Source organism: Coffea arabica, chromosome 11c (genome assembly GCF_036785885.1).
Source record: "Coffea arabica cultivar ET-39 chromosome 11c, Coffea Arabica ET-39 HiFi, whole genome shotgun sequence".
NCBI classification, from domain to species: Eukaryota; Viridiplantae; Streptophyta; class Magnoliopsida; order Gentianales; family Rubiaceae; genus Coffea; species Coffea arabica.
Window position 1 is genome coordinate 19910493 of NC_092330.1, and position 18981 is coordinate 19929473.

The window sequence follows — 18981 nt, forward strand, 5'->3', positions numbered from 1 at the left end:
AATCCAAATTTTCCCTTCGTTCTTTATGCTGTAGTAATTTAGCTCCGTCGGAACGATTGCTTTATATTTTGCTTCTCATCGAAGCATGAAGGCGGATCTGAAGGCGCGAGACAAGTCAGGAACGGTACGGCTGGATCGAAGCCCGGATCGTCGGTCAAAGTTGTCGGCGCAAATGTATAAGCGCAAGCGTGAAGGATCAATTTCAGGATAATTGAGAGTTGTGCGACGAGGGAAAAAAAAGGTGCAAAGCAACAAGAAAAAAATATAAAAGTAAATAAATAAAAGGATGAGAGGAAATTCATGAATTGACGCTTAGAATGAATTCGGGTCCAGAAAAGCCAAACTGCTTCACAGGACGTGGCAGTTTAAAAGAATAAAGCGAAAGGAACATGGCGGGTGCGATCATACCAGCACTAATGCACCGGATCCCATCAGAACTTCGAAGTTAAGCGTGCTTGGGCGACAGTAGTACTAGGATGGGTGACCCTAGGCCGGTCAACGGGTCGGGTCTACACCCGGATCCGGATCGGATCCCTGAAATTTTTGCGGGTATGGGTAGGGATTTAATTCCGTTATCCGGATCCGGATCCGTTTTTTCAAACAAAAAAACGGGTCGGATACGGAATATAGTATTCCGACCCGTATTAGACCCGGATTCGGATATAAATGATTTAATAATTTATAAAAAATATATATTATCAATATAATTTGATTAGGATGATGTATTTGAGTAAAATCAATTTGATTTATTTTCTTATTTGGTTTTTTCTTTGCATTAGCTAGAAATTAGTTTACAAATATATCTTTTTCTCTTTTTTGTTAGAAATTATAAATTTCGGCAAATTTGTTCGGGTAGACCCGACCCGGATCCGAGACTCGCCGGGTCCGGATCCGGAACACCGAATAAAAGACCCGTCGGGTAAACGGGTCGGCTCCGGGTCCGGGTCCGGAATAATGAATTCCGGCCCGGACCCGGCCCGTTGACACCCCTAGGTGACCCCCTGGGAAATCCTCGTGTTGCACCCCTCCCTTTTTTGTTTCGAAATCCAAATTTTCCCTTCGTTCTTTATGCTGTAGTAATTTAGCTCCGTCGGAACGATTGCTTTATATTTTGCTTCTCATCGAAGCATGAAGGCGGATCTGAAGGCGCGAGACAAGTCAGGAACGGTACGGCTGGATCGAAGCCCGGATCGTCGGTCAAAGTTGTCGGCGCAAATGTATAAGCGCAAGCGTGAAGGATCAATTTCAGGATAATTGAGAGTTGCGCGACGAGGGAAAAAAAAATGGTGCAAATCAACAAGAAAAAAATGTAAAAGTAAATAAATAAAAGGATGAGGGGAAATTCTTGAATTGACGCTTAAAATGAATTCGGGTCCAGAAAAGCCACACTGCTTCACAGGACGGGGCAGTTTAAAAGAATAAAGCGAAAGGAACATGGCGGGTGCGATCATACCAGCACTAATGCACCGGATCCCATCAGAACTCCGAAGTTAAGCGTGCTTGGGCGAGAGTAGTACTAGGATGGGTGACCCCCTGGGAAGTCCTCGTGTTGCACCCCTCCCTTTTTTGTTTCGAAATCCAAATTTCCCCTTCGTTCTTTATGCTGTAGTAATTTAGCTCCGTCGGAACGATTGCTTGATATTTTGCTTCTCATCGAAGCATGAAGGCGGATCTGAAGGCGCGAGACAAGTCAGGAACGGTACGGCTGGATCGAAGCCCGGATCGTCGGTCAAAGTTGTCGGCGCAAATGTATAAGCGCAAGCGTGAAGGATCAATTTCAGGATAATTGAGAGTTGTGCGACGAGGGAAAAAAAAGGTGCAAAGCAACAAGAAAAAAATATAAAAGTAAATAAATAAAAGGATGAGAGGAAATTCATGAATTGACGCTTAGAATGAATTCGGGTCCAGAAAAGCCAAACTGCTTCACAGGACGTGGCAGTTTAAAAGAATAAAGCGAAAGGAACATGGCGGGTGCGATCATACCAGCACTAATGCACCGGATCCCATCAGAACTCCGAAGTTAAGCGTGCTTGGGCGACAGTAGTACTAGGATGGGTGACCCTAGGCCTGTCAACGGGTCGGGTCTAGACCCGGATCCGGATCGGATCGCTGAAATTTTTTCGGGTATGGGTAGGGATTTAATTCCGTTATCCGGATCCGGATCCGTTTTTTCAAACAAAAAAACGGGTCGGATACGGAATATAGTATTCCGACCCGTATTAGAACCGGATCCGGATATAAATGATTTAATAATTTATAAAAAATATATATTATCAATATAATTTGATTAGGATGATGTATTTGAGTAAAATCAATTTGATTTATTTTCTTATTTGGTTTTTTCTTTGCATTAGCTAGAAATTTGTTTACAAATATATCTTTTTCTCTTTTTTGTTAGAAATTATAAATTTCGGCAAATTTGTTCGGGTAGACCCGACCCGGATCCGAGACTCGCCGGGTCCGGATCCGGAACACCGAATAAAAGACCCGTCGGGTAAACGGGTCGGCTCCGGGTCCGGGTCCGGAATAATGAATTCCGGCCCGGACCCGGCCCGTTGACACCCCTAGGTGACCCCCTGGGAAATCCTCGTGTTGCACCCCTCCCTTTTTTGTTTCGAAATCCAAATTTTCCCTTCGTTCTTTATGCTGTAGTAATTTAGCTCCGTCGGAACGATTGCTTTATATTTTGCTTCTCATCGAAGCATGAAGGCGGATCTGAAGGCGCGAGACAAGTCAGGAACGGTACGGCTGGATCGAAGCCCGGTTCGTCGGTCAAAGTTGTCGGCGCAAATGTATAAGCGCAAGCGTGAAGGATCAATTTCAGGATAATTGAGAGTTGCGCGACGAGGGAAAAAAAAATGGTGCAAATCAACAAGAAAAAAATGTAAAAGTAAATAAATAAAAGGATGAGGGGAAATTCTTGAATTGACGCTTAAAATGAATTCGGGTCCAGAAAAGCCACACTGCTTCACAGGACGGGGCAGTTTAAAAGAATAAAGCGAAAGGAACATGGTGGGTGCGATCATACCAGCACTAATGCACCGGATCCCATCAGAACTCCGAAGTTAAGCGTGCTTGGGCGAGAGTAGTACTAGGATGGGTGACCCCCTGGGAAGTCCTCGTGTTGCACCCCTCCCTTTTTTGTTTCGAAATCCAAATTTCCCCTTCGTTCTTTATGCTGTAGTAATTTAGCTCCGTCGGAACGATTGCTTTATATTTTGCTTCTTATCGAAGCATGAAGGCGGATCTGAAGGCGCGAGACAAGTCAGGAACGGTACGGCTGGATCGAAGCCCGGATCGTCGGTCAAAGTTGTCGGCGCAAATGTATAAGCGCAAGCGTGAAGGATCAATTTCAGGATAATTGAGAGTTGTGCGACGAGGGAAAAAAAAGGTGCAAAGCAACAAGAAAAAAATATAAAAGTAAATAAATAAAAGGATGAGAGGAAATTCATGAATTGACGCTTAGAATGAATTCGGGTCCAGAAAAGCCAAACTGCTTCACAGGACGTGGCAGTTTAAAAGAATAAAGCGAAAGGAACATGGCGGGTGCGATCATACCAGCACTAATGCACCGGATCCCATCAGAACTTCGAAGTTAAGCGTGCTTGGGCGACAGTAGTACTAGGATGGGTGACCCTAGGCCGGTCAACGGGTCGGGTCTACACCCGGATCCGGATCGGATCCCTGAAATTTTTGCTGGTATGGGTAGGGATTTAATTCCGTTATCCGGATCCGGATCCGTTTTTTCAAACAAAAAAACGGGTCGGATACGGAATATAGTATTCCGACCCGTACTAGACCCGGATCCGGATATAAATGATTTAATAATTTATAAAAAATATATATTATCAATATAATTTGATTAGGATGATGTATTTGAGTAAAATCAATTTGATTTATTTTCTTATTTGGTTTTTTCTTTGCTTTAGCTAGAAATTAGTTTACAAATATATCTTTTTCTCTTTTTTGTTAGAAATTATAAATTTTGGCAAATTTGTTCGGGTAGACCCGACCCGGATCCGAGACTCGCCGGGTCCGGATCCGGAACACCGAATAAAAGACCCGTCGGGTAAACGGGTCGGATCCGGGTCCGGGTCCGGAATAAAGAATTCCGGCCCGGATCCGGCCCGTTGACACCCCTAGGTGACCCCCTGGGAAATCCTCGTGTTGCACCCCTCCCTTTTTTGTTTCGAAATCCAAATTTTCCCTTCGTTCTTTATGCTGTAGTAATTTAGCTCCGTCGGAACGATTGCTTTATATTTTGCTTCTCATCGAAGCATGAAGGCGGATCTGAAGGCGCGAGACAAGTCAGGAACGGTACGGCTGAATCGAAGCCCGGATCGTCGGTCAATGTTGTCGGCGCAAATGCATAAGCGCAAGCGTGAAGGATCAATTTCAGGATAATTGAGAGTTGTGCGACGAGGGAAAAAAAAGGTGCAAAGCAACAAGAAAAAAATATAAAAGTAAATAAATAAAAGGATGAGAGGAAATTCATGAATTGACGCTTAGAATGAATTCGGGTCCAGAAAAGCCAAACTGCTTCACAGGACGTGGCGGTTTAAAAGAATAAAGCGAAAGGAACATGGCGGGTGCGATCATACCAGCACTAATGCACCGGATCCCATCAGAACTTCGAAGTTAAGCGTGCTTGGGCGACAGTAGTACTAGGATGGGTGACCCTAGGCCGGTCAACGGGTCGGGTCTACACCCGGATCCGGATCGGATCCCTGAAATTTTTGCGGGTATGGGTAGGGATTTAATTCCGTTATCCGGATCCGGATCCGTTTTTTCAAACAAAAAAACGGGTCGGATACGGAATATAGTATTCCGACCCGTATTAGAACCGGATCCGGATATAAATGATTTAATAATTTATAAAAAATATATATTATCAATATAATTTGATTAGGATGATGTATTTGAGTAAAATCAATTTGATTTATTTTCTTATTTGGTTTTTTCTTTGCATTAGCTAGAAATTTGTTTACAAATATATCTTTTTCTCTTTTTTGTTAGAAATTATAAATTTCGGCAAATTTGTTCGGGTAGACCCGACCCGGATCCGAGACTCGCCGGGTCCGGATCCGGAACACCGAATAAAAGACCCGTCGGGTAAACGGGTCGGCTCCGGGTCCGGGTCCGGAATAATGAATTCCGGCCCGGACCCGGCCCGTTGACACCCCTAGGTGACCCCCTGGGAAATCCTCGTGTTGCACCCCTCCCTTTTTTGTTTCGAAATCCAAATTTTCCCTTCGTTCTTTATGCTGTAGTAATTTAGCTCCGTCGGAACGATTGCTTTATATTTTGCTTCTCATCGAAGCATGAAGGCGGATCTGAAGGCGCGAGACAAGTCAGGAACGGTACGGCTGGATCGAAGCCCGGTTCGTCGGTCAAAGTTGTCGGCGCAAATGTATAAGCGCAAGCGTGAAGGATCAATTTCAGGATAATTGAGAGTTGCGCGACGAGGGAAAAAAAAATGGTGCAAATCAACAAGAAAAAAATGTAAAAGTAAATAAATAAAAGGATGAGGGGAAATTCTTGAATTGACGCTTAAAATGAATTCGGGTCCAGAAAAGCCACACTGCTTCACAGGACGGGGCAGTTTAAAAGAATAAAGCGAAAGGAACATGGCGGGTGCGATCATACCAGCACTAATGCACCGGATCCCATCAGAACTTCGAAGTTAAGCGTGCTTGGGCGACAGTAGTACTAGGATGGGTGACCCTAGGCCGGTCAACGGGTCGGGTCTACACCCGGATCCGGATCGGATCCCTGAAATTTTTGCGGGTATGGGTAGGGATTTAATTCCGTTATCCGGATCCGGATCCGTTTTTTCAAACAAAAAAACGGGTCGGATACGGAATATAGTATTCCGACCCGTATTAGACCCGGATCCGGATATAAATGATTTAATAATTTATAAAAAATATATATTATCAATATAATTTGATTAGGATGATGTATTTGAGTAAAATCAATTTGATTTATTTTCTTATTTGGTTTTTTCTTTGCATTAGCTAGAAATTTGTTTACAAATATATCTTTTTCTCTTTTTTGTTAGAAATTATAAATTTCGGCAAATTTGTTCGGGTAGACCCGACCCGGATCCGAGACTCGCCGGGTCCGGATCCGGAACACCGAATAAAAGACCCGTCGGGTAAACGGGTCGGCTCCGGGTCCGGGTCCGGAATAATGAATTCCGGCCCGGACCCGGCCCGTTGACACCCCTAGGTGACCCCCTGGGAAATCCTCGTGTTGCACCCCTCCCTTTTTTGTTTCGAAATCCAAATTTTCCCTTCGTTCTTTATGCTGTAGTAATTTAGCTCCGTCGGAACGATTGCTTTATATTTTGCTTCTCATCGAAGCATGAAGGCGGATCTGAAGGCGCGAGACAAGTCAGGAACGGTACGGCTGGATCGAAGCCCGGTTCGTCGGTCAAAGTTGTCGGCGCAAATGTATAAGCGCAAGCGTGAAGGATCAATTTCAGGATAATTGAGAGTTGCGCGACGAGGGAAAAAAAAATGGTGCAAATCAACAAGAAAAAAATGTAAAAGTAAATAAATAAAAGGATGAGGGGAAATTCTTGAATTGACGCTTAAAATGAATTCGGGTCCAGAAAAGCCACACTGCTTCACAGGACGGGGCAGTTTAAAAGAATAAAGCGAAAGGAACATGGTGGGTGCGATCATACCAGCACTAATGCACCGGATCCCATCAGAACTCCGAAGTTAAGCGTGCTTGGGCGAGAGTAGTACTAGGATGGGTGACCCCCTGGGAAGTCCTCGTGTTGCACCCCTCCCTTTTTTGTTTCGAAATCCAAATTTCCCCTTCGTTCTTTATGCTGTAGTAATTTAGCTCCGTCGGAACGATTGCTTTATATTTTGCTTCTTATCGAAGCATGAAGGCGGATCTGAAGGCGCGAGACAAGTCAGGAACGGTACGGCTGGATCGAAGCCCGGATCGTCGGTCAAAGTTGTCGGCGCAAATGTATAAGCGCAAGCGTGAAGGATCAATTTCAGGATAATTGAGAGTTGTGCGACGAGGGAAAAAAAAGGTGCAAAGCAACAAGAAAAAAATATAAAAGTAAATAAATAAAAGGATGAGAGGAAATTCATGAATTGACGCTTAGAATGAATTCGGGTCCAGAAAAGCCAAACTGCTTCACAGGACGTGGCAGTTTAAAAGAATAAAGCGAAAGGAACATGGCGGGTGCGATCATACCAGCACTAATGCACCGGATCCCATCAGAACTTCGAAGTTAAGCGTGCTTGGGCGACAGTAGTACTAGGATGGGTGACCCTAGGCCGGTCAACGGGTCGGGTCTACACCCGGATCCGGATCGGATCCCTGAAATTTTTGCTGGTATGGGTAGGGATTTAATTCCGTTATCCGGATCCGGATCCGTTTTTTCAAACAAAAAAACGGGTCGGATACGGAATATAGTATTCCGACCCGTACTAGACCCGGATCCGGATATAAATGATTTAATAATTTATAAAAAATATATATTATCAATATAATTTGATTAGGATGATGTATTTGAGTAAAATCAATTTGATTTATTTTCTTATTTGGTTTTTTCTTTGCTTTAGCTAGAAATTAGTTTACAAATATATCTTTTTCTCTTTTTTGTTAGAAATTATAAATTTTGGCAAATTTGTTCGGGTAGACCCGACCCGGATCCGAGACTCGCCGGGTCCGGATCCGGAACACCGAATAAAAGACCCGTCGGGTAAACGGGTCGGATCCGGGTCCGGGTCCGGAATAAAGAATTCCGGCCCGGATCCGGCCCGTTGACACCCCTAGGTGACCCCCTGGGAAATCCTCGTGTTGCACCCCTCCCTTTTTTGTTTCGAAATCCAAATTTTCCCTTCGTTCTTTATGCTGTAGTAATTTAGCTCCGTCGGAACGATTGCTTTATATTTTGCTTCTCATCGAAGCATGAAGGCGGATCTGAAGGCGCGAGACAAGTCAGGAACGGTACGGCTGAATCGAAGCCCGGATCGTCGGTCAATGTTGTCGGCGCAAATGCATAAGCGCAAGCGTGAAGGATCAATTTCAGGATAATTGAGAGTTGTGCGACGAGGGAAAAAAAAGGTGCAAAGCAACAAGAAAAAAATATAAAAGTAAATAAATAAAAGGATGAGAGGAAATTCATGAATTGACGCTTAGAATGAATTCGGGTCCAGAAAAGCCAAACTGCTTCACAGGACGTGGCGGTTTAAAAGAATAAAGCGAAAGGAACATGGCGGGTGCGATCATACCAGCACTAATGCACCGGATCCCATCAGAACTTCGAAGTTAAGCGTGCTTGGGCGACAGTAGTACTAGGATGGGTGACCCTAGGCCGGTCAACGGGTCGGGTCTACACCCGGATCCGGATCGGATCCCTGAAATTTTTGCGGGTATGGGTAGGGATTTAATTCCGTTATCCGGATCCGGATCCGTTTTTTCAAACAAAAAAACGGGTCGGATACGGAATATAGTATTCCGACCCGTATTAGACCCGGATCCGGATATAAATGATTTAATAATTTATAAAAAATATATATTATCAATATAATTTGATTAGGATGATGTATTTGAGTAAAATCAATTTGATTTATTTTCTTATTTGGTTTTTTCTTTGCATTAGCTAGAAATTTGTTTACAAATATATCTTTTTCTCTTTTTTGTTAGAAATTATAAATTTCGGCAAATTTGTTCGGGTAGACCCGACCCGGATCCGAGACTCGCCGGGTCCGGATCCGGAACACCGAATAAAAGACCCGTCGGGTAAACGGGTCGGCTCCGGGTCCGGGTCCGGAATAATGAATTCCGGCCCGGACCCGGCCCGTTGACACCCCTAGGTGACCCCCTGGGAAATCCTCGTGTTGCACCCCTCCCTTTTTTGTTTCGAAATCCAAATTTTCCCTTCGTTCTTTATGCTGTAGTAATTTAGCTCCGTCGGAACGATTGCTTTATATTTTGCTTCTCATCGAAGCATGAAGGCGGATCTGAAGGCGCGAGACAAGTCAGGAACGGTACGGCTGGATCGAAGCCCGGTTCGTCGGTCAAAGTTGTCGGCGCAAATGTATAAGCGCAAGCGTGAAGGATCAATTTCAGGATAATTGAGAGTTGCGCGACGAGGGAAAAAAAAATGGTGCAAATCAACAAGAAAAAAATGTAAAAGTAAATAAATAAAAGGATGAGGGGAAATTCTTGAATTGACGCTTAAAATGAATTCGGGTCCAGAAAAGCCACACTGCTTCACAGGACGGGGCAGTTTAAAAGAATAAAGCGAAAGGAACATGGCGGGTGCGATCATACCAGCACTAATGCACCGGATCCCATCAGAACTTCGAAGTTAAGCGTGCTTGGGCGACAGTAGTACTAGGATGGGTGACCCTAGGCCGGTCAACGGGTCGGGTCTACACCCGGATCCGGATCGGATCCCTGAAATTTTTGCGGGTATGGGTAGGGATTTAATTCCGTTATCCGGATCCGGATCCGTTTTTTCAAACAAAAAAACGGGTCGGATACGGAATATAGTATTCCGACCCGTATTAGACCCGGATCCGGATATAAATGATTTAATAATTTATAAAAAATATATATTATCAATATAATTTGATTAGGATGATGTATTTGAGTAAAATCAATTTGATTTATTTTCTTATTTGGTTTTTTCTTTGCATTAGCTAGAAATTTGTTTACAAATATATCTTTTTCTCTTTTTTGTTAGAAATTATAAATTTCGGCAAATTTGTTCGGGTAGACCCGACCCGGATCCGAGACTCGCCGGGTCCGGATCCGGAACACCGAATAAAAGACCCGTCGGGTAAACGGGTCGGCTCCGGGTCCGGGTCCGGAATAATGAATTCCGGCCCGGACCCGGCCCGTTGACACCCCTAGGTGACCCCCTGGGAAATCCTCGTGTTGCACCCCTCCCTTTTTTGTTTCGAAATCCAAATTTTCCCTTCGTTCTTTATGCTGTAGTAATTTAGCTCCGTCGGAACGATTGCTTTATATTTTGCTTCTCATCGAAGCATGAAGGCGGATCTGAAGGCGCGAGACAAGTCAGGAACGGTACGGCTGGATCGAAGCCCGGTTCGTCGGTCAAAGTTGTCGGCGCAAATGTATAAGCGCAAGCGTGAAGGATCAATTTCAGGATAATTGAGAGTTGCGCGACGAGGGAAAAAAAAATGGTGCAAATCAACAAGAAAAAAATGTAAAAGTAAATAAATAAAAGGATGAGGGGAAATTCTTGAATTGACGCTTAAAATGAATTCGGGTCCAGAAAAGCCACACTGCTTCACAGGACGGGGCAGTTTAAAAGAATAAAGCGAAAGGAACATGGCGGGTGCGATCATACCAGCACTAATGCACCGGATCCCATCAGAACTTCGAAGTTAAGCGTGCTTGGGCGACAGTAGTACTAGGATGGGTGACCCTAGGCCGGTCAACGGGTCGGGTCTACACCCGGATCCGGATCGGATCCCTGAAATTTTTGCGGGTATGGGTAGGGATTTAATTCCGTTATCCGGATCCGGATCCGTTTTTTCAAACAAAAAAACGGGTCGGATACGGAATATAGTATTCCGACCCGTATTAGACCCGGATCCGGATATAAATGATTTAATAATTTATAAAAAATATATATTATCAATATAATTTGATTAGGATGATGTATTTGAGTAAAATCAATTTGATTTATTTTCTTATTTGGTTTTTTCTTTGCATTAGCTAGAAATTTGTTTACAAATATATCTTTTTCTCTTTTTTGTTAGAAATTATAAATTTCGGCAAATTTGTTCGGGTAGACCCGACCCGGATCCGAGACTCGCCGGGTCCGGATCCGGAACACCGAATAAAAGACCCGTCGGGTAAACGGGTCGGCTCCGGGTCCGGGTCCGGAATAATGAATTCCGGCCCGGACCCGGCCCGTTGACACCCCTAGGTGACCCCCTGGGAAATCCTCGTGTTGCACCCCTCCCTTTTTTGTTTCGAAATCCAAATTTTCCCTTCGTTCTTTATGCTGTAGTAATTTAGCTCCGTCGGAACGATTGCTTTATATTTTGCTTCTCATCGAAGCATGAAGGCGGATCTGAAGGCGCGAGACAAGTCAGGAACGGTACGGCTGGATCGAAGCCCGGTTCGTCGGTCAAAGTTGTCGGCGCAAATGTATAAGCGCAAGCGTGAAGGATCAATTTCAGGATAATTGAGAGTTGCGCGACGAGGGAAAAAAAAATGGTGCAAATCAACAAGAAAAAAATGTAAAAGTAAATAAATAAAAGGATGAGGGGAAATTCTTGAATTGACGCTTAAAATGAATTCGGGTCCAGAAAAGCCACACTGCTTCACAGGACGGGGCAGTTTAAAAGAATAAAGCGAAAGGAACATGGTGGGTGCGATCATACCAGCACTAATGCACCGGATCCCATCAGAACTCCGAAGTTAAGCGTGCTTGGGCGAGAGTAGTACTAGGATGGGTGACCCCCTGGGAAGTCCTCGTGTTGCACCCCTCCCTTTTTTGTTTCGAAATCCAAATTTCCCCTTCGTTCTTTATGCTGTAGTAATTTAGCTCCGTCGGAACGATTGCTTTATATTTTGCTTCTTATCGAAGCATGAAGGCGGATCTGAAGGCGCGAGACAAGTCAGGAACGGTACGGCTGGATCGAAGCCCGGATCGTCGGTCAAAGTTGTCGGCGCAAATGTATAAGCGCAAGCGTGAAGGATCAATTTCAGGATAATTGAGAGTTGTGCGACGAGGGAAAAAAAAGGTGCAAAGCAACAAGAAAAAAATATAAAAGTAAATAAATAAAAGGATGAGAGGAAATTCATGAATTGACGCTTAGAATGAATTCGGGTCCAGAAAAGCCAAACTGCTTCACAGGACGTGGCAGTTTAAAAGAATAAAGCGAAAGGAACATGGCGGGTGCGATCATACCAGCACTAATGCACCGGATCCCATCAGAACTTCGAAGTTAAGCGTGCTTGGGCGACAGTAGTACTAGGATGGGTGACCCTAGGCCGGTCAACGGGTCGGGTCTACACCCGGATCCGGATCGGATCCCTGAAATTTTTGCTGGTATGGGTAGGGATTTAATTCCGTTATCCGGATCCGGATCCGTTTTTTCAAACAAAAAAACGGGTCGGATACGGAATATAGTATTCCGACCCGTACTAGACCCGGATCCGGATATAAATGATTTAATAATTTATAAAAAATATATATTATCAATATAATTTGATTAGGATGATGTATTTGAGTAAAATCAATTTGATTTATTTTCTTATTTGGTTTTTTCTTTGCTTTAGCTAGAAATTAGTTTACAAATATATCTTTTTCTCTTTTTTGTTAGAAATTATAAATTTTGGCAAATTTGTTCGGGTAGACCCGACCCGGATCCGAGACTCGCCGGGTCCGGATCCGGAACACCGAATAAAAGACCCGTCGGGTAAACGGGTCGGATCCGGGTCCGGGTCCGGAATAAAGAATTCCGGCCCGGATCCGGCCCGTTGACACCCCTAGGTGACCCCCTGGGAAATCCTCGTGTTGCACCCCTCCCTTTTTTGTTTCGAAATCCAAATTTTCCCTTCGTTCTTTATGCTGTAGTAATTTAGCTCCGTCGGAACGATTGCTTTATATTTTGCTTCTCATCGAAGCATGAAGGCGGATCTGAAGGCGCGAGACAAGTCAGGAACGGTACGGCTGAATCGAAGCCCGGATCGTCGGTCAATGTTGTCGGCGCAAATGCATAAGCGCAAGCGTGAAGGATCAATTTCAGGATAATTGAGAGTTGTGCGACGAGGGAAAAAAAAGGTGCAAAGCAACAAGAAAAAAATATAAAAGTAAATAAATAAAAGGATGAGAGGAAATTCATGAATTGACGCTTAGAATGAATTCGGGTCCAGAAAAGCCAAACTGCTTCACAGGACGTGGCGGTTTAAAAGAATAAAGCGAAAGGAACATGGCGGGTGCGATCATACCAGCACTAATGCACCGGATCCCATCAGAACTTCGAAGTTAAGCGTGCTTGGGCGACAGTAGTACTAGGATGGGTGACCCTAGGCCGGTCAACGGGTCGGGTCTACACCCGGATCCGGATCGGATCCCTGAAATTTTTGCGGGTATGGGTAGGGATTTAATTCCGTTATCCGGATCCGGATCCGTTTTTTCAAACAAAAAAACGGGTCGGATACGGAATATAGTATTCCGACCCGTATTAGACCCGGATCCGGATATAAATGATTTAATAATTTATAAAAAATATATATTATCAATATAATTTGATTAGGATGATGTATTTGAGTAAAATCAATTTGATTTATTTTCTTATTTGGTTTTTTCTTTGCATTAGCTAGAAATTTGTTTACAAATATATCTTTTTCTCTTTTTTGTTAGAAATTATAAATTTCGGCAAATTTGTTCGGGTAGACCCGACCCGGATCCGAGACTCGCCGGGTCCGGATCCGGAACACCGAATAAAAGACCCGTCGGGTAAACGGGTCGGCTCCGGGTCCGGGTCCGGAATAATGAATTCCGGCCCGGACCCGGCCCGTTGACACCCCTAGGTGACCCCCTGGGAAATCCTCGTGTTGCACCCCTCCCTTTTTTGTTTCGAAATCCAAATTTTCCCTTCGTTCTTTATGCTGTAGTAATTTAGCTCCGTCGGAACGATTGCTTTATATTTTGCTTCTCATCGAAGCATGAAGGCGGATCTGAAGGCGCGAGACAAGTCAGGAACGGTACGGCTGGATCGAAGCCCGGTTCGTCGGTCAAAGTTGTCGGCGCAAATGTATAAGCGCAAGCGTGAAGGATCAATTTCAGGATAATTGAGAGTTGCGCGACGAGGGAAAAAAAAATGGTGCAAATCAACAAGAAAAAAATGTAAAAGTAAATAAATAAAAGAATGAGGGGAAATTCTTGAATTGACGCTTAAAATGAATTCGGGTCCAGAAAAGCCACACTGCTTCACAGGACGGGGCAGTTTAAAAGAATAAAGCGAAAGGAACATGGTGGGTGCGATCATACCAGCACTAATGCACCGGATCCCATCAGAACTCCGAAGTTAAGCGTGCTTGGGCGAGAGTAGTACTAGGATGGGTGACCCCCTGGGAAGTCCTCGTGTTGCACCCCTCCCTTTTTTGTTTCGAAATCCAAATTTCCCCTTCGTTCTTTATGCTGTAGTAATTTAGCTCCGTCGGAACGATTGCTTTATATTTTGCTTCTTATCGAAGCATGAAGGCGGATCTGAAGGCGCGAGACAAGTCAGGAACGGTACGGCTGGATCGAAGCCCGGATCGTCGGTCAAAGTTGTCGGCGCAAATGTATAAGCGCAAGCGTGAAGGATCAATTTCAGGATAATTGAGAGTTGTGCGACGAGGGAAAAAAAAGGTGCAAAGCAACAAGAAAAAAATATAAAAGTAAATAAATAAAAGGATGAGAGGAAATTCATGAATTGACGCTTAGAATGAATTCGGGTCCAGAAAAGCCAAACTGCTTCACAGGACGTGGCAGTTTAAAAGAATAAAGCGAAAGGAACATGGCGGGTGCGATCATACCAGCACTAATGCACCGGATCCCATCAGAACTTCGAAGTTAAGCGTGCTTGGGCGACAGTAGTACTAGGATGGGTGACCCTAGGCCGGTCAACGGGTCGGGTCTACACCCGGATCCGGATCGGATCCCTGAAATTTTTGCTGGTATGGGTAGGGATTTAATTCCGTTATCCGGATCCGGATCCGTTTTTTCAAACAAAAAAACGGGTCGGATACGGAATATAGTATTCCGACCCGTACTAGACCCGGATCCGGATATAAATGATTTAATAATTTATAAAAAATATATATTATCAATATAATTTGATTAGGATGATGTATTTGAGTAAAATCAATTTGATTTATTTTCTTATTTGGTTTTTTCTTTGCTTTAGCTAGAAATTAGTTTACAAATATATCTTTTTCTCTTTTTTGTTAGAAATTATAAATTTTGGCAAATTTGTTCGGGTAGACCCGACCCGGATCCGAGACTCGCCGGGTCCGGATCCGGAACACCGAATAAAAGACCCGTCGGGTAAACGGGTCGGATCCGGGTCCGGGTCCGGAATAAAGAATTCCGGCCCGGATCCGGCCCGTTGACACCCCTAGGTGACCCCCTGGGAAATCCTCGTGTTGCACCCCTCCCTTTTTTGTTTCGAAATCCAAATTTTCCCTTCGTTCTTTATGCTGTAGTAATTTAGCTCCGTCGGAACGATTGCTTTATATTTTGCTTCTCATCGAAGCATGAAGGCGGATCTGAAGGCGCGAGACAAGTCAGGAACGGTACGGCTGAATCGAAGCCCGGATCGTCGGTCAATGTTGTCGGCGCAAATGCATAAGCGCAAGCGTGAAGGATCAATTTCAGGATAATTGAGAGTTGTGCGACGAGGGAAAAAAAAGGTGCAAAGCAACAAGAAAAAAATATAAAAGTAAATAAATAAAAGGATGAGAGGAAATTCATGAATTGACGCTTAGAATGAATTCGGGTCCAGAAAAGCCAAACTGCTTCACAGGACGTGGCGGTTTAAAAGAATAAAGCGAAAGGAACATGGCGGGTGCGATCATACCAGCACTAATGCACCGGATCCCATCAGAACTTCGAAGTTAAGCGTGCTTGGGCGACAGTAGTACTAGGATGGGTGACCCTAGGCCGGTCAACGGGTCGGGTCTACACCAGGATCCGGATCGGATCCCTGAAATTTTTGCGGGTATGGGTAGGGATTTAATTCCGTTATCCGGATCCGGATCCGTTTTTTCAAACAAAAAAACGGGTCGGATACGGAATATAGTATTCCGACCCGTATTAGACCCGGATCCGGATATAAATGATTTAATAATTTATAAAAAATATATATTATCAATATAATTTGATTAGGATGATGTATTTGAGTAAAATCAATTTGATTTATTTTCTTATTTGGTTTTTTCTTTGCATTAGCTAGAAATTTGTTTACAAATATATCTTTTTCTCTTTTTTGTTAGAAATTATAAATTTCGGCAAATTTGTTCGGGTAGACCCGACCCGGATCCGAGACTCGCCGGGTCCGGATCCGGAACACCGAATAAAAGACCCGTCGGGTAAACGGGTCGGCTCCGGGTCCGGGTCCGGAATAATGAATTCCGGCCCGGACCCGGCCCGTTGACACCCCTAGGTGACCCCCTGGGAAATCCTCGTGTTGCACCCCTCCCTTTTTTGTTTCGAAATCCAAATTTTCCCTTCGTTCTTTATGCTGTAGTAATTTAGCTCCGTCGGAACGATTGCTTTATATTTTGCTTCTCATCGAAGCATGAAGGCGGATCTGAAGGCGCGAGACAAGTCAGGAACGGTACGGCTGGATCGAAGCCCGGTTCGTCGGTCAAAGTTGTCGGCGCAAATGTATAAGCGCAAGCGTGAAGGATCAATTTCAGGATAATTGAGAGTTGCGCGACGAGGGAAAAAAAAATGGTGCAAATCAACAAGAAAAAAATGTAAAAGTAAATAAATAAAAGGATGAGGGGAAATTCTTGAATTGACGCTTAAAATGAATTCGGGTCCAGAAAAGCCACACTGCTTCACAGGACGGGGCAGTTTAAAAGAATAAAGCGAAAGGAACATGGCGGGTGCGATCATACCAGCACTAATGCACCGGATCCCATCAGAACTTCGAAGTTAAGCGTGCTTGGGCGACAGTAGTACTAGGATGGGTGACCCTAGGCCGGTCAACGGGTCGGGTCTACACCCGGATCCGGATCGGATCCCTGAAATTTTTGCGGGTATGGGTAGGGATTTAATTCCGTTATCCGGATCCGGATCCGTTTTTTCAAACAAAAAAACGGGTCGGATACGGAATATAGTATTCCGACCCGTATTAGACCCGGATCCGGATATAAATGATTTAATAATTTATAAAAAATATATATTATCAATATAATTTGATTAGGATGATGTATTTGAGTAAAATCAATTTGATTTATTTTCTTATTTGGTTTTTTCTTTGCATTAGCTAGAAATTTGTTTACAAATATATCTTTTTCTCTTTTTTGTTAGAAATTATAAATTTCGGCAAATTTGTTCGGGTAGACCCGACCCGGATCCGAGACTCGCCGGGTCCGGATCCGGAACACCGAATAAAAGACCCGTCGGGTAAACGGGTCGGCTCCGGGTCCGGGTCCGGAATAATGAATTCCGGCCCGGACCCGGCCCGTTGACACCCCTAGGTGACCCCCTGGGAAATCCTCGTGTTGCACCCCTCCCTTTTTTGTTTCGAAATCCAAATTTTCCCTTCGTTCTTTATGCTGTAGTAATTTAGCTCCGTCGGAACGATTGCTTTATATTTTGCTTCTCATCGAAGCATGAAGGCGGATCTGAAGGCGCGAGACAAGTCAGGAACGGTACGGCTGGATCGAAGCCCGGTTCGTCGGTCAAAGTTGTCGGCGCAAATGTATAAGCGCAAGCGTGAAGGATCAATTTCAGGATAATTGAGAGTTGCGCGACGAGGGAAAAAAAAATGGTGCAAATCAACAAGAAAAAAATGTAAAAGTAAATAAATAAAAGGATGAGGGGAAATTCTTGAATTGACGCTTAAAATGAATTCGGGTCCAGAAAAGCCACACTGCTTCACAGGACGGGGCAGTTTAAAAGAATAAAGCGAAAGGAACATGGCGGGTGCGATCATACCAGCACTAATGCACCGGATCCCATCAGAACTTCGAAGTTAAGCGTGCTTGGGCGACAGTAGTACTAGGATGGGTGACCCTAGGCCGGTCAACGGGTCGGGTCTACACCCGGATCCGGATCGGATCCCTGAAATTTTTGCGGGTATGGGTAGGGATTTAATTCCGTTATCCGGATCCGGATCCGTTTTTTCAAACAAAAAAACGGGTCGGATACGGAATATAGTATTCCGACCCGTATTAGACCCGGATCCGGATATAAATGATTTAATAATTTATAAAAAATATATATTATCAATATAATTTGATTAGGATGATGTATTTGAGTAAAATCAATTTGATTTATTTTCTTATTTGGTTTTTTCTTTGCATTAGCTAGAAATTTGTTTACAAATATATCTTTTTCTCTTTTTTGTTAGAAATTATAAATTTCGGCAAATTTGTTCGGGTAGACCCGACCCGGATCCGAGACTCGCCGGGTCCGGATCCGGAACACCGAATAAAAGACCCGTCGGGTAAACGGGTCGGCTCCGGGTCCGGGTCCGGAATAATGAATTCCGGCCCGGACCCGGCCCGTTGACACCCCTAGGTGACCCCCTGGGAAATCCTCGTGTTGCACCCCTCCCTTTTTTGTTTCGAAATCCAAATTTTCCCTTCGTTCTTTATGCTGTAGTAATTTAGCTCCGTCGGAACGATTGCTTTATATTTTGCTTCTCATCGAAGCATGAAGGCGGATCTGAAGGCGCGAGACAAGTCAGGAACGGTACGGCTGGATCGAAGCCCGGTTCGTCGGTCAAAGTTGTCGGCGCAAATGTATAAGCGCAAGCGTGAAGGATCAATTTCAGGATAATTGAGAGTTGCGCGACGAGGGAAAAAAAAATGGTGCAAATCAACAAGAAAAAAATGTAAAAGTAAATAAATAAAAGGATGAGGGGAAATTCTTGAATTGACGCTTAAAATGAATTCGGGTCCAGAAAAGCCACACTGCTTCACAGGACGGGGCAGTTTAAAAGAATAAAGCGAAAGGAACATGGCGGGTGCGATCATACCAGCACTAATGCACCGGATCCCATCAGAACTTCGAAGTTAAGCGTGCTTGGGCGACAGTAGTACTAGGATGGGTGACCCTAGGCCGGTCAACGGGTCGGGTCTACACCCGGATCCGGATCGGATCCCTGAAATTTTTGCGGGTATGGGTAGGGATTTAATTCCGTTATCCGGATCCGGATCCGTTTTTTCAAACAAAAAAACGGGTCGGATACGGAATATAGTATTCCGACCCGTATTAGACCCGGATCCGGATAT

At 44.2% G+C, this 18981-nt stretch overlaps 5 non-coding genes and 16 pseudogenes across 5 annotated transcripts; all 21 read left to right on the forward strand.

Annotated features, from left to right (window-relative positions):
• The first annotated feature begins 394 nt into the window (after nucleotides 1-394).
• LOC140019348 (5S ribosomal RNA) lies at nucleotides 395-512 on the forward strand (annotated as a pseudogene).
• Nucleotides 513-1439: 927 nt separating this feature from the next.
• Nucleotides 1440-1558, forward strand: LOC140020865 (5S ribosomal RNA). The gene has a single exon (XR_011824835.1). It is a non-coding gene; the product is annotated as a 5S ribosomal RNA (ribosomal RNA).
• A 411-nt stretch (nucleotides 1559-1969) lies between these two features.
• Nucleotides 1970-2087, forward strand: LOC140018546 (5S ribosomal RNA; annotated as a pseudogene).
• A 927-nt stretch (nucleotides 2088-3014) lies between these two features.
• On the forward strand, nucleotides 3015-3133 carry LOC140020877 (5S ribosomal RNA). The gene has a single exon (XR_011824847.1). It is a non-coding gene; the product is annotated as a 5S ribosomal RNA (ribosomal RNA).
• A 411-nt stretch (nucleotides 3134-3544) lies between these two features.
• On the forward strand, nucleotides 3545-3662 carry LOC140019349 (5S ribosomal RNA; annotated as a pseudogene).
• Nucleotides 3663-4587: 925 nt separating this feature from the next.
• Nucleotides 4588-4705, forward strand: LOC140019350 (5S ribosomal RNA; annotated as a pseudogene).
• Nucleotides 4706-5632: 927 nt separating this feature from the next.
• On the forward strand, nucleotides 5633-5750 carry LOC140019351 (5S ribosomal RNA; annotated as a pseudogene).
• A 927-nt stretch (nucleotides 5751-6677) lies between these two features.
• LOC140020888 (5S ribosomal RNA) lies at nucleotides 6678-6796 on the forward strand. The gene has a single exon (XR_011824858.1). It is a non-coding gene; the product is annotated as a 5S ribosomal RNA (ribosomal RNA).
• Nucleotides 6797-7207: 411 nt separating this feature from the next.
• LOC140019352 (5S ribosomal RNA) lies at nucleotides 7208-7325 on the forward strand (annotated as a pseudogene).
• Nucleotides 7326-8250: 925 nt separating this feature from the next.
• LOC140019353 (5S ribosomal RNA) lies at nucleotides 8251-8368 on the forward strand (annotated as a pseudogene).
• A 927-nt stretch (nucleotides 8369-9295) lies between these two features.
• On the forward strand, nucleotides 9296-9413 carry LOC140019354 (5S ribosomal RNA; annotated as a pseudogene).
• A 927-nt stretch (nucleotides 9414-10340) lies between these two features.
• LOC140019355 (5S ribosomal RNA) lies at nucleotides 10341-10458 on the forward strand (annotated as a pseudogene).
• Nucleotides 10459-11385: 927 nt separating this feature from the next.
• On the forward strand, nucleotides 11386-11504 carry LOC140020899 (5S ribosomal RNA). The gene has a single exon (XR_011824869.1). It is a non-coding gene; the product is annotated as a 5S ribosomal RNA (ribosomal RNA).
• A 411-nt stretch (nucleotides 11505-11915) lies between these two features.
• On the forward strand, nucleotides 11916-12033 carry LOC140019356 (5S ribosomal RNA; annotated as a pseudogene).
• A 925-nt stretch (nucleotides 12034-12958) lies between these two features.
• LOC140019358 (5S ribosomal RNA) lies at nucleotides 12959-13076 on the forward strand (annotated as a pseudogene).
• A 927-nt stretch (nucleotides 13077-14003) lies between these two features.
• On the forward strand, nucleotides 14004-14122 carry LOC140020910 (5S ribosomal RNA). The gene has a single exon (XR_011824880.1). It is a non-coding gene; the product is annotated as a 5S ribosomal RNA (ribosomal RNA).
• A 411-nt stretch (nucleotides 14123-14533) lies between these two features.
• Nucleotides 14534-14651, forward strand: LOC140019360 (5S ribosomal RNA; annotated as a pseudogene).
• A 925-nt stretch (nucleotides 14652-15576) lies between these two features.
• On the forward strand, nucleotides 15577-15694 carry LOC140019361 (5S ribosomal RNA; annotated as a pseudogene).
• Nucleotides 15695-16621: 927 nt separating this feature from the next.
• On the forward strand, nucleotides 16622-16739 carry LOC140019362 (5S ribosomal RNA; annotated as a pseudogene).
• A 927-nt stretch (nucleotides 16740-17666) lies between these two features.
• On the forward strand, nucleotides 17667-17784 carry LOC140019363 (5S ribosomal RNA; annotated as a pseudogene).
• A 927-nt stretch (nucleotides 17785-18711) lies between these two features.
• LOC140019364 (5S ribosomal RNA) lies at nucleotides 18712-18829 on the forward strand (annotated as a pseudogene).
• The last annotated feature ends 152 nt before the right edge of the window (nucleotides 18830-18981 follow it).